Source organism: Acipenser ruthenus, unplaced genomic scaffold, assembly GCF_902713425.1.
Source record: "Acipenser ruthenus unplaced genomic scaffold, fAciRut3.2 maternal haplotype, whole genome shotgun sequence".
NCBI classification, from domain to species: domain Eukaryota; kingdom Metazoa; phylum Chordata; class Actinopteri; order Acipenseriformes; family Acipenseridae; genus Acipenser; species Acipenser ruthenus.
Genome location: NW_026708505.1, coordinates 41,308 through 50,033, shown reverse-complemented (window position 1 = coordinate 50,033; position 8,726 = coordinate 41,308). Strand labels below are relative to the sequence as shown.

Here is an 8,726-nt window from a genome sequence, read left to right as displayed (position 1 = left end):
TGATCTCAGAAGCTAAGCAATGTTGGGCTTGGTTAGTACTTGGATGGGAGACCACCTGGGAATATGAAGTGCTGCAGGCATTACTTTTTGTAATTACATTTTACAATTGAAATGTGTGGAGGACAAAAGGAAATTTTGGACGGAATCACCCCCAGCTCACTAAACATAAAATTCATGAAAGCAGAAATGCAATCGCCTGCGGCCACACCACCTTGAATAAGCTGATCTCGTCTGATCTCAGAAGCTAAGCAATGTTTGGCTTGGTTAGTACTTGGATGGGAGACCACCTGGGAATATCAAGTGCTGCAGGCATTGCATTTTTGTAATTACATTTTACAATTGAAATGTGTGGAGGACAAAAGGAAATTTTTGAGGAATCACCCCCCAGCTCACTAACATAAAAGTCATGAAAGCAGAAATGCAATCGCCTGCGGCCACACCACCTTGAATAAGCCTGATCTCAGAAGCTAAGCAATGTTGGGCTTATTTAGTAGTTGGATGGGAGACACCTGGGAATATCAAGTGCTGCAGGCATTACATTTTACAATTGAAATGTGTGGAGGACTAAAGGAAATTTTGGAGGAATCACCCCCAGCTCGCTAAATATAAGTGTCAGGAAAGCAGAAATGCAATCGCCTGCGGCCAGACCACCTTGATAAGCCTGATCTCGTCTGATCTTAAAAGCTAAGCAATGTTGAGCTTGGTTAGTACTTGGATGGGAGACCACCTGGGAATATCAAGTGCTGCAGGCATTACATTTTTGTAATTACATTTTACAATTGAAATGTGTGGAGGACAAAAGGAAATTTTGGAGGAATCACCCCCCAGCTCACTAAACATAAAAGTCATGAAAGCAGAAATGCAATCGCCTGCGGCCACACCACCTTGAATAAGCCTGATCTCGTCTGATCTCAGAAGCTAAGCAATGTTGGGTTTGGTTAGTACTTGGATGGGAGACCACCTGGGAATATCAAGTGCTGCAGGCATTACATTTTTGTAATTACATTTTACAATTGAATGTGTGGAGGACAAAAGGAAATTTTGGAGGAATCACCCCCAGCTCACTAAACATAAAAGTCATGAAAGCAGAACTGCAATCGCCTGCGGCCACACCACCCTTGAATAAGTCTGATCTCGTCTGATCTCAGAAGCTAAGCAATGTTGGGCTTGGTTAGTACTTGGATGGGAGACCACCTGGGAATATCAAGTGCTGCAGGCATTACATTTTTGTAATACATTTTACAATTGAAATGTGTGGATGACAAAAGGAAATTTTGGAGGAATCACCCCCAGCTCACTAAACATAAAAGTCATGAAGCAGAAATGCAATCAACTGCGGCCACACCACCTTGAATAAGCCTGATCTCGTCTGATCTCAGAAGCTAAGCAATGTTGGGCTTGGTTAGTACTTGGATGGGAGACCACCTGGGAAAATCAAGTGCTGCAGGCATTACATCTTACAATTGAAATGTTTGGAGGACAAAAGGAAATTTTGGAGGAATCACCCCCAGCTCACTAAACATAAAAGTCATGAAAGCAGAAATGCAATCGCCTGCGGCCACACCACCTTGAATGAGCCTGATCTCGTCTGATCTCAGAAGCTAAGCAATGTTGGGCTTGGTTAGTACTTGGATGGGAGACCACCTGGAATATCAAGTGCGCAGGCATTACATTTTACAATTGAAATGTGTGGACAAAAGAAATTTTGGAGGAATCACCCCCAGCTCACTAAACATAAAAGTCATGAAAGCAGAAATGCAATCGCCTGCGGCCAGACCACCTTGAATAAGCCTGATCTCGTCTGATCTCAGAAGCTAAGCAATGTTGAGCTTGGTTAGTACTTGGATGGGAGACCACCTGGGAAATATCAAGTGCTGCAGGCATTACATTTTTGTAATTACATTTTACAATTGAAATGTGTGGAGGACAAAAGGAAATTTTGGAGGAATCACCCCCAGCTCACTAAACATAAAAGTCATGAAAGCAGAACTGCAATCGCCTGCGGCCACACCACCTTGAATAAGCCTGATCTCGTCTGATCTCAGAAGCTAAGCAATGTTGGGCTTGGTTAGTACTTGGATGGGAGACCACCTGGGAATATCAAGTGCTGCAGGTATTACATTTTACATTGAAATGTGTGGAGGACAAAAGGAAATTTTGGAGGAATCACCCCCAGCTCACTAAACATAAAAGTCATGAAAGCAGAAATGCAATCGCCTGCGGCCACACCACCTTGAATAAGCCTGATCTCGTCTGATCTCAGAAGCTAAGCAATGTTGGGCTTGGTTAGTACTTGGATGGGAGACCACCTGGGAATATCAAGTGCTGCAGGCATTACATTTTACAATTGAAATGTTTGGAGGACAAAAGGAAATTTTGGAGGAATCACCCCCAGCTCACTAAACATAAAAGTCATGAAAGCAGAAATGCAATCGCCTGCGGCCACACCACCTTGAATAAGCCTGATCTGTCTGATCTCAGAAGCTAAGCAATGTTGGGTTTGGTTAGTAATTGGATGGGAGACCACCTGGAATATCAAGTGCTGCAGGCATTACATTCTTTGTAATTACATTTTACAATTGAAATGTGTGGAGGACAAAAGGAAATTTTGGAGGAATCACCCCCAGCTCACTAAACATAAAAGTCATGAAAGCAGAACTGCAATCGCCTGCGGCCACACCACCTTGAATAAGTCTGATCTCGTCTGATCTCAGAAGCTAAGCAATGTTGGGCTTGGTTAGTACTTGGATGGGAGACCACCTGGGAATATCAAGTGCCGCAGGCATTACATTTTACAATTGAAATGTGTGGACAAAAGGAAATTTTGGAGGAATCACCCCAGCTCACTAAACATAAAAGTCATGAAAGCAGAAATGCAATCGCCTGCAGCCACACCACCTTGAATAAGCCTGATCTCGTCTGATCTCAGAAGCTAAGCAATATTGGGCTTGGATAGTACTTGGATGGGAGACCACCTGGGAATATCAAGTGCTGCAGGTATTACATTTTACAATTGAAATGTGTGGAGGACAAAAGGAAATTTTGAGGAATCACCCCCAGCTCACTAAACATAAAAGTCATGAAAGCAGAAATGCAATCGCCTGCGGCCACACCACCTTGAATAAGCCTGATCTCGTCTGATCTCAGAAGCTAAGCAATGTTGGGCTTGGTTAGTACTTGGATGGGAGACCACCTGGGAATATGAAGTGCTGCAGGCATTACTTTTTTGTAATTACATTTTACAATTGAAATGTGTGGAGGACAAAAGGAAATTTTGGAGGAATCACCCCCAGCTCACTAAACATAAAATTCATGAAAGCAGAAATGCAATCGCCTGCGGCCACACCCACCTTGAATAAGCCTGATCTCGTCTGATCTCAGAAGCTAAGCAATGTTGGGCTTGGTTAGTACTTGGATGGGAGACCACCTGGGAATATGAAGTGCTGCAGGCATTACTTTTTTGTAATTACATTTTACAATTGAAATGTGTGGAGGACAAAAGGAAATTTTGAGGAATCACCCCAGCTCACTAAACATAAAATTCATGAAAGCAGAAATGCAATCGCCTGCGGCCACACCACCTTGAATAAGCCTGATCTCGTCTGATCTCAGAAGCTAAGCAATGTTGGGCTTGGTTAGTACTTGGATGGGAGACCACCTGGGAATATGAAGTGCTGCAGGCATTACTTTTTTGTAATTACATTTTACAATTGAAATGTGTGGAGGACAAAAGGAAATTTTGGCGGAATCACCCCCAGCTCACTAAACATAAAATTCATGAAAGCAGAAATGCAATCGCCTGCGGCCCACCACCTTGAATAAGCCTGATCTCGTCTGATCTCAGAAGCTAAGCAATGTTTGGCTTGGTTAGTACTTGGATGGGAGACCACCTGGGAATATCAAGTGCTGCAGGCATTGCATTTTTGTAATTACATTTTACAATTGAAATGTGTGGAGGACAAAAGGAAATTTTTGAGGAATCACCCCCAGCTCACTAAACATAAAAGTCATGAAAGCAGAATGCAATCGCCTGCGGCCACACCACCTTGAATAAGCCTGATCTCAGAAGCTAAGCAATGTTGGGCTTATTTAGTAGTTGGATGGGAGACCACCTGGGAATATCAAGTGCTGCAGGCATTACATTTTACAATTGAAATGTGTGGAAGGACTAAAGGAAATTTTGGAGGAATCACCCCCAGCTCGCTAAATATACGTGTCAGGAAAGCAGAAATGCAATCGCCTGCGGCCAGACCACCTTGAATAAGCCTGATCTCGTCTGATCTTAAAAGCTAAGCAATGTTGAGCTTGGTTAGTACTTGGATGGGAGACCACCTGGGAATATCAAGTGCTGCAGGCATTACATTTTTGTAATTACATTTTACAATTGAAATGTGTGGAGGACAAAAGGAAATTTTGGAGGAATCACCCCCAGCTCACTAAACATAAAAGTCATGAAAGCAGAACTGCAATCGCCTGCGGCCACACCACCTTGAATAAGCCTGATCTCGTCTAATCTCAGAAGCTAAGCAATGTTGGGCTTGGTTAGTACTTGGATGGGAGACCACCTGGGAATATCAAGTGCTGCAGGTATTACATTTACAATTGAAATGTGTGGAGGACAAAAGGAAATTTTGGAGGAATCACCCCCAGCTCACTAAACATACAAAGTCATGAAAGCAGAAATGCAATCGCCTGCGGCCACACCACCTTGAATGAGCCTGATCTCGTCTGATCTCAGAAGCTAAGCAATGTTGGGCTTGGTTAGTACTTGGATGGGAGACCACCTGGGAATATCAAGTGCCGCAGGCATTACATTTTACAATTGAAATGTGTGGACAAAGGAAATTTTGGAGGAATCACCCCCAGCTCACTAAACATAAAAGTCATGAAAGCAGAAATGCAATCGCCTGCAGCCACACCACCTTGAATAAGCCTGATCTCGTCTGATCTCAGAAGCTAAGCAATATGGGCTTGGATAGTACTTGGATGGGAGACCACCTGGGAATATCAAGTGCTGCAGGTATTACATTTTACAATTGAAATGTGTGGAGGACAAAAGGAAATTTTGGAGGAATCACCCCCAGCTCACTAAACATAAAAGTCATGAAAGCAGAAATGCAATCGCCTGCCGGCCACACCACTTTGAATAAGCCTGATCTCGTCTGATCTCAGAAGCTAAGCAATGTTGGGCTTGGTTAGTACTTGGATGGGAGACCACCTGGGAATATGAAGTGCTGCAGGCATTACTTTTTTGTAATTACATTTTACAATTGAAATGTGTGGAGGACAAAAGGAAATTTTGGAGGAATCACCCCCAGCTCACTAAACATAAACTTCATGAAAGCAGAAATGCAATCGCCTGCGGCCACACCACCTTGAATAAGCCTGATCTCGTCTGATCTCAGAAGCTAAGCAATGTTTGGCTTGGTTAGTACTTGGATGGGAGACCACCTGGAATATCAAGTGCTGCAGGCATTGCATTTTTTGTAATTACATTTTACAATTGAAATGTGTGGAGGACAAAAGGAAATTTTTGAGGAATCACCCCCAGCTCACTAACATAAAAGTCATGAAAGCAGAAATGCAATCGCCTGCGGCCACACCACCTTGAATAAGCCTGATCTCAGAAGCTAAGCAATGTTGGGCATATTTAGTAGTTGGATGGGAGACACCTGGGAATATCAAGTGCTGCAGGCCATTACATTTTACAATTGAAATGTGTGGAGGACTAAAGGAAATTTTGGAGGAATCACCCCCAGCTCGCTAATATAAGTGTCAGGAAAGCAGAAATGCAATCGCCTGCGGCCAGACCACCTTGAATAAGCTGATCTCGTCTGATCTTAAAAGCTAAGCAATGTTGAGCTTGGTTAGTACTTGGATGGGAGACCACCTGGGAATATCAAGTGCTGCAGGCATTACATTTTTGTAATTACATTTTACAATTGAAATGTGTGGAGGACAAAAGGAAATTTTGGAGGAATCACCCCCAGCTCACTAAACATAAAAGTCATGAAAGCAGAAATGCAATCGCCTGCGGCCACACCACCCTTGAATAAGCCTGATCTCGTCTGATCTCAGAAGCTAAGCAATGTTGGGTTTGGTTAGTACTTGGATGGGAGACCACCTGGGAATATCAAGTGCTGCAGGCATTACATTTTTGTAATTACATTTTACAATTGAAATGTGTGGAGGGACAAAAGGAAATTTTGGAGGAATCACCCCCAGCTCACTAAACATAAAAGTCATGAAAGCAGAACTGCAATCGCCTGCGGCCACACCACCTTGAATAAGTCTGATCTCGTCTGATCTCAGAAGCTAAGCAATGTTGGGCTTGGTTAGTACTTGGATGGAGACCACCTGGGAATATCAAGTGCTGCAGGCATTACATTTTTGTAATTACATTTTACAATTGAAATGTGTGGATGACAAAAGGAAATTTTGGAGGAATCACCCCCAGCTCACTAAACATAAAAGTCATGAAGCAGAAATGCAATCAACTGCGGCCACACCACCTTGAATAAGCCTGATCTCGTCTGATCTCAGAAGCTAAGCAATGTTGGGCTTGGTTAGTACTTGGATGGGAGACCACCTGGGAAAATCAAGTGCTGCAGGCATTACATTTTACAATTGAAATGTTTGGAGGACAAAAGGAAATTTTGGAGGAATCACCCCCCAGCTCACTAAACATAAAAGTCATGAAAGCAGAAATGCAATCGCCTGCGCACCACCTTGAATGAGCCTGATCTCGTCTGATCTCAGAAGCTAAGCAATGTTGGGCTTGGTTAGTACTTGGATGGGAGACCACCTGGGATATCAAGTGCCGCAGGCATTACATTTTACAATTGAAATGTGTGGACAAAAGGAAATTTTGGAGGAATCACCCCCAGCTCACTAAACATAAAAGTCATGAAAGCAGAAATGCAATCGCCTGCGGCCAGACCACCTTGAATAAGCCTGATCTCGTCTGATCTCAGAAGCTAAGCAATGTTGAGCTTGGTTAGTACTTGGATGGGAGACCACCTGGGAATATCAAGTGCTGCAGGCATTACATTTTTGTAATTACATTTTACAATGAAATGTGTGGAGGACAAAAGGAAATTTTGGAGGAATCACCCCCAGCTCACTAAACATAAAAGTCATGAAAGCAGAACTGCAATCGCCTGCGGCCACACCACCTTGAATAAGCCTGATCTCGTCTGATCTCAGAAGCTAAGCAATGTTGGGCTTGGTTAGTACTTGGATGGGAGACCACCTGGGAATATCAAGTGCTGCAGGTTTACATTTTACAATTGAAATGTGTGGAGGACAAAAGGAAATTTTGGAGGAATCACCCCCAGCTCACTAAACATAAAAGTCATGAAAGCAGAAATGCAATCGCCTGCGGCCACACCACCTTGAATAAGCCTGATCTCGTCTGATCTCAGAAGCTAAGCAATGTTGGGCTTGGTTAGTACTTGGATGGGAGACCACCTGGGAATATCAAGTGCTGCAGGCATTACATTTTACAATTGAAATGTTTGGAGGACAAAAGCGAAATTTTGGAGGAATCACCCCCAGCTCACTAAACATAAAAGTCATGAAAGCAGAAATGCAATCGCCTGCGGCCACACCACCTTGAATAAGCCTGATCTCGTCTGATCTCAGAAGCTAAGCAATGTTGGGTTTGGTTAGTAATTGGATGGGAGACCACCTGGGAATATCAAGTGCTGCAGGCATTACATTTTTGTAATTACATTTTACAATTGAAATGTGTGGAGGACAAAAGGAAATTTTGGAGGAATCACCCCCAGCTCACTAAACATAAAAGTCATGAAAGCAGAACTGCAATCGCCTGCGGCCACACCACCTTGAATAAGTCTGATCTCGTCTGATCTCAGAAGCTAAGCAATGTTGGGCTTGGTTAGTACTTGGATGGGAGACACCTGGGAATATCAAGTGCCGCAGGCATTACATTTTACAATTGAAATGTGTGGACAAAAGGAAATTTTGGAGGAATCACCCCCAGCTCACTAAACATAAAAGTCATGAAAGCAGAAATGCAATCGCCTGCAGCCACACCACCTTGAATAAGCCTGATCTCGTCTGATCTCAGAAGCTAAGCAATATTGGGCTTGGATAGTACTTGGATGGGAGACCACCTGGGAATATCAAGTGCTGCAGGTATTACATTTTACAATTGAAATGTGTGGAGGACAAAAGGAAATTTTGGAGGAATCACCCCCAGCTCACTAAACATAAAAGTCATGAAAGCAGAAATGCAATCGCCTGCGGCCACACCACCTTGAATAAGCCTGATCTCGTCTGATCTCAGAAGCTAAGCAATGTTGGGCTTGGTTAGTACTTGGATGGGAGACCACCTGGGAATATGAAGTGCTGCAGGCATTACTTTTTTGTAATTACATTTTACAATTGAAATGTGTGGAGGACAAAAGGAAATTATGGAGGAATCACCCCCAGCTCACTAAACATAAAATTCATGAAAGCAGAAATGCAATCGCCTGCGGCCACACCACCTTGAATAAGCCTGATCTCGTCTGATCTCAGAAGCTAAGCAATGTTGGGCTTGGTTAGTACTTGGATGGGAGACCACCTGGGAATATGAAGTGCTGCAGGCATTACTTTTTTGTAATTACATTTTACAATTGAAATGTGTGGAGGACAAAGGAAATTTTGGAGGAATCACCCCCAGCTCACTAAACATAAAATTCATGAAAGCAGAAAATGCA

General features: G+C 43.2%; 17 non-coding genes and 19 pseudogenes across 17 annotated transcripts; all 36 read left to right on the top strand.

Moving 5' to 3' along the window:
* Window positions 1-194: 194 nt before the first annotated feature.
* On the top strand, window positions 195-312 carry LOC131733700 (5S ribosomal RNA; annotated as a pseudogene).
* Window positions 313-634: 322 nt separating this feature from the next.
* On the top strand, window positions 635-752 carry LOC131733727 (5S ribosomal RNA; annotated as a pseudogene).
* Window positions 753-867: 115 nt separating this feature from the next.
* LOC131733780 (5S ribosomal RNA) lies at window positions 868-986 on the top strand. The gene has a single exon (XR_009326492.1). It is a non-coding gene; the product is annotated as a 5S ribosomal RNA (ribosomal RNA).
* A 113-nt stretch (window positions 987-1,099) lies between these two features.
* LOC131733672 (5S ribosomal RNA) lies at window positions 1,100-1,219 on the top strand (annotated as a pseudogene).
* A 112-nt stretch (window positions 1,220-1,331) lies between these two features.
* Window positions 1,332-1,450, top strand: LOC131733625 (5S ribosomal RNA). The gene has a single exon (XR_009326426.1). It is a non-coding gene; the product is annotated as a 5S ribosomal RNA (ribosomal RNA).
* A 100-nt stretch (window positions 1,451-1,550) lies between these two features.
* Window positions 1,551-1,667, top strand: LOC131733717 (5S ribosomal RNA; annotated as a pseudogene).
* A 96-nt stretch (window positions 1,668-1,763) lies between these two features.
* On the top strand, window positions 1,764-1,883 carry LOC131733674 (5S ribosomal RNA; annotated as a pseudogene).
* Window positions 1,884-1,997: 114 nt separating this feature from the next.
* LOC131733763 (5S ribosomal RNA) lies at window positions 1,998-2,116 on the top strand. The gene has a single exon (XR_009326475.1). It is a non-coding gene; the product is annotated as a 5S ribosomal RNA (ribosomal RNA).
* Window positions 2,117-2,215: 99 nt separating this feature from the next.
* LOC131733752 (5S ribosomal RNA) lies at window positions 2,216-2,334 on the top strand. Its single transcript, XR_009326464.1, has one exon. It is a non-coding gene; the product is annotated as a 5S ribosomal RNA (ribosomal RNA).
* Window positions 2,335-2,434: 100 nt separating this feature from the next.
* LOC131733737 (5S ribosomal RNA) lies at window positions 2,435-2,551 on the top strand (annotated as a pseudogene).
* A 115-nt stretch (window positions 2,552-2,666) lies between these two features.
* Window positions 2,667-2,785, top strand: LOC131733770 (5S ribosomal RNA). The gene has a single exon (XR_009326482.1). It is a non-coding gene; the product is annotated as a 5S ribosomal RNA (ribosomal RNA).
* A 96-nt stretch (window positions 2,786-2,881) lies between these two features.
* Window positions 2,882-3,000, top strand: LOC131733640 (5S ribosomal RNA). Its single transcript, XR_009326441.1, has one exon. It is a non-coding gene; the product is annotated as a 5S ribosomal RNA (ribosomal RNA).
* Window positions 3,001-3,099: 99 nt separating this feature from the next.
* On the top strand, window positions 3,100-3,218 carry LOC131733601 (5S ribosomal RNA). Its single transcript, XR_009326402.1, has one exon. It is a non-coding gene; the product is annotated as a 5S ribosomal RNA (ribosomal RNA).
* A 114-nt stretch (window positions 3,219-3,332) lies between these two features.
* On the top strand, window positions 3,333-3,452 carry LOC131733676 (5S ribosomal RNA; annotated as a pseudogene).
* Window positions 3,453-3,564: 112 nt separating this feature from the next.
* On the top strand, window positions 3,565-3,683 carry LOC131733600 (5S ribosomal RNA). The gene has a single exon (XR_009326401.1). It is a non-coding gene; the product is annotated as a 5S ribosomal RNA (ribosomal RNA).
* Window positions 3,684-3,797: 114 nt separating this feature from the next.
* On the top strand, window positions 3,798-3,915 carry LOC131733707 (5S ribosomal RNA; annotated as a pseudogene).
* A 113-nt stretch (window positions 3,916-4,028) lies between these two features.
* LOC131733749 (5S ribosomal RNA) lies at window positions 4,029-4,137 on the top strand (annotated as a pseudogene).
* A 101-nt stretch (window positions 4,138-4,238) lies between these two features.
* LOC131733699 (5S ribosomal RNA) lies at window positions 4,239-4,357 on the top strand (annotated as a pseudogene).
* A 114-nt stretch (window positions 4,358-4,471) lies between these two features.
* Window positions 4,472-4,590, top strand: LOC131733648 (5S ribosomal RNA). Its single transcript, XR_009326449.1, has one exon. It is a non-coding gene; the product is annotated as a 5S ribosomal RNA (ribosomal RNA).
* Window positions 4,591-4,690: 100 nt separating this feature from the next.
* Window positions 4,691-4,809, top strand: LOC131733613 (5S ribosomal RNA). The gene has a single exon (XR_009326414.1). It is a non-coding gene; the product is annotated as a 5S ribosomal RNA (ribosomal RNA).
* Window positions 4,810-4,905: 96 nt separating this feature from the next.
* Window positions 4,906-5,023, top strand: LOC131733708 (5S ribosomal RNA; annotated as a pseudogene).
* Window positions 5,024-5,124: 101 nt separating this feature from the next.
* Window positions 5,125-5,242, top strand: LOC131733712 (5S ribosomal RNA; annotated as a pseudogene).
* Window positions 5,243-5,357: 115 nt separating this feature from the next.
* LOC131733705 (5S ribosomal RNA) lies at window positions 5,358-5,475 on the top strand (annotated as a pseudogene).
* A 322-nt stretch (window positions 5,476-5,797) lies between these two features.
* On the top strand, window positions 5,798-5,915 carry LOC131733728 (5S ribosomal RNA; annotated as a pseudogene).
* A 114-nt stretch (window positions 5,916-6,029) lies between these two features.
* LOC131733671 (5S ribosomal RNA) lies at window positions 6,030-6,149 on the top strand (annotated as a pseudogene).
* A 115-nt stretch (window positions 6,150-6,264) lies between these two features.
* On the top strand, window positions 6,265-6,382 carry LOC131733678 (5S ribosomal RNA; annotated as a pseudogene).
* A 113-nt stretch (window positions 6,383-6,495) lies between these two features.
* Window positions 6,496-6,614, top strand: LOC131733623 (5S ribosomal RNA). Its single transcript, XR_009326424.1, has one exon. It is a non-coding gene; the product is annotated as a 5S ribosomal RNA (ribosomal RNA).
* Window positions 6,615-6,715: 101 nt separating this feature from the next.
* Window positions 6,716-6,829, top strand: LOC131733729 (5S ribosomal RNA; annotated as a pseudogene).
* Window positions 6,830-6,926: 97 nt separating this feature from the next.
* LOC131733617 (5S ribosomal RNA) lies at window positions 6,927-7,045 on the top strand. Its single transcript, XR_009326418.1, has one exon. It is a non-coding gene; the product is annotated as a 5S ribosomal RNA (ribosomal RNA).
* A 113-nt stretch (window positions 7,046-7,158) lies between these two features.
* On the top strand, window positions 7,159-7,277 carry LOC131733755 (5S ribosomal RNA). The gene has a single exon (XR_009326467.1). It is a non-coding gene; the product is annotated as a 5S ribosomal RNA (ribosomal RNA).
* A 99-nt stretch (window positions 7,278-7,376) lies between these two features.
* On the top strand, window positions 7,377-7,495 carry LOC131733747 (5S ribosomal RNA). Its single transcript, XR_009326463.1, has one exon. It is a non-coding gene; the product is annotated as a 5S ribosomal RNA (ribosomal RNA).
* Window positions 7,496-7,596: 101 nt separating this feature from the next.
* On the top strand, window positions 7,597-7,715 carry LOC131733665 (5S ribosomal RNA; annotated as a pseudogene).
* A 114-nt stretch (window positions 7,716-7,829) lies between these two features.
* On the top strand, window positions 7,830-7,947 carry LOC131733684 (5S ribosomal RNA; annotated as a pseudogene).
* Window positions 7,948-8,044: 97 nt separating this feature from the next.
* Window positions 8,045-8,163, top strand: LOC131733639 (5S ribosomal RNA). Its single transcript, XR_009326440.1, has one exon. It is a non-coding gene; the product is annotated as a 5S ribosomal RNA (ribosomal RNA).
* A 100-nt stretch (window positions 8,164-8,263) lies between these two features.
* Window positions 8,264-8,382, top strand: LOC131733599 (5S ribosomal RNA). Its single transcript, XR_009326400.1, has one exon. It is a non-coding gene; the product is annotated as a 5S ribosomal RNA (ribosomal RNA).
* A 114-nt stretch (window positions 8,383-8,496) lies between these two features.
* On the top strand, window positions 8,497-8,615 carry LOC131733598 (5S ribosomal RNA). The gene has a single exon (XR_009326399.1). It is a non-coding gene; the product is annotated as a 5S ribosomal RNA (ribosomal RNA).
* The last annotated feature ends 111 nt before the right edge of the window (window positions 8,616-8,726 follow it).